The sequence below is a fragment of the Salmo salar genome, unplaced genomic scaffold, assembly GCF_905237065.1.
Source record: "Salmo salar unplaced genomic scaffold, Ssal_v3.1, whole genome shotgun sequence".
Taxonomy (NCBI): domain Eukaryota; kingdom Metazoa; phylum Chordata; class Actinopteri; order Salmoniformes; family Salmonidae; genus Salmo; species Salmo salar.
In genome coordinates this window covers 100,760-102,500 of record NW_025550914.1, presented here as the reverse complement: position 1 = coordinate 102,500, position 1,741 = coordinate 100,760, and positions in this window count along the sequence as shown.

Genomic DNA, 1,741 nt, shown 5'->3' with positions numbered 1-1,741 from the left:
GTGTCCCTGATTTCTGCTTCTGTAGAACTACAGCTGATATTTAATATGACCAAGTAAGTAATGATGGTGGTCTTTGACTTTGACTTAACTTGAATTAAGACTTATTCTTAATCATATTATTCACAGCAGTCAACACTCACATTTTCTAAGCCCAGGTTTCATTGTGTTCTCTCCACCATGTTCCACACTGTAGAGGTAAGCAGAAGAACAGACAGTCATTGAGGGATACACCTGAACTCACACACACACACACACACACACACACACACACACACACACACACACACACACACACACACACACACACACACACACACACACACACACACACACACACACACACAGGACACACACACAGGACACACACACACACACAATAGACAAACACACAGTAACATATAACTTTGTCCAAGTGGTGGTAAGAATGTTTTCTTAACTAGCCTGACAAGTCAAACATGTCTGATATGAACATTGACATAAACCCTCTACATACTTGAGTTTCTTCAGTCTGCTGTGTGGATCCTCCAGTCCAACAGAGAGCAGTCTGACTCCTGAGTCTCCTGGGTGATTGTAGCTCAGGTCCAGCTCTCTCAGGTGTGAGGGGTTTGACCTCAGAGCTGAGACCAGAGAAGCACAGCCTTCCTCTGTGACTAGACAGCGTGACAGCCTGCAAAGAGTCAAATCATATTAAAATCACACTGCTATTCTTTGGTGGTGAAAATAGTGGCTACATAATTTTTTCAAAATGTTTAAAAAAGTGTAGTATTTGGTCCCATATTCTTTGAACGTAATGACTACATCAAGCCTGTGACTGCCATGATGAATAAAGATCATGAATGAATCGTGAATAATAATGAGTGAGAGAGTTACAGAGGCTACAACAAAACATGCTAACCTCTCACCATTACCAATAACAGAGGCTACAACAAAACATACCAACCTCTCACCATTAACATCAAATAAAAGGTGACATTCTGTAATGTCACCTAGTATGAAACATTGTATCTCAAATCCAAAATGCTGGAGCATAGCACTACATTTAAAAGCTGTAAGCTTCACTGTCCAAACACATATGGTGTGGATGATGTGTGCCTGAAAAACACATGTGGATCTGGTGAACAGTTATCACTTGTTGACCAACTACAGGAATACTGACCTCAGAGTCTCCAGTTCACAGTGGGGATTCCCCAGTCCAGCAGAGAGCAGCTTCACTCCTGAATCCTTCAGGTCATTGTTACTCAGATCCAGCTCTCTCAGGTGTGAGGGGTTTGACCTCAGAGCTGAGACCAGAGAAGCACAGCCTTCCTCTGTGACTAGACAGCGTGACATCCTGCAAAGAGACAAATCATATTAAAATCACACTGCTATTCTTTGGTGGTGAAAATAGTGGTGGCAGTATTTGTTTTAAACATTTTCTGATTTATTAGTGTCCTGAAACCTCATATCTATTCATTAATGGATGTTTCATTATTAGATATGACAAATTATCAAAGTATTACTTGTACTTGAACCTCAATTCTGCTAGCAAATATGCAATCTTTGGACAATAAAATCGACAAGTTACGCTTAAGATTAAACTACCAACGGGACATTAACTTGTTTGGGACAGGGGGCAGTATTTTCACGTTCGGATGAAAAGCGAGGCCAGATTAAACTGCCTGCTACTAGGGCCCAGAGTCAAATATTTGTATATTATTAGTAGATTTGGATAGAAAACACTCTGAAGTTTCTAAAACTGTTT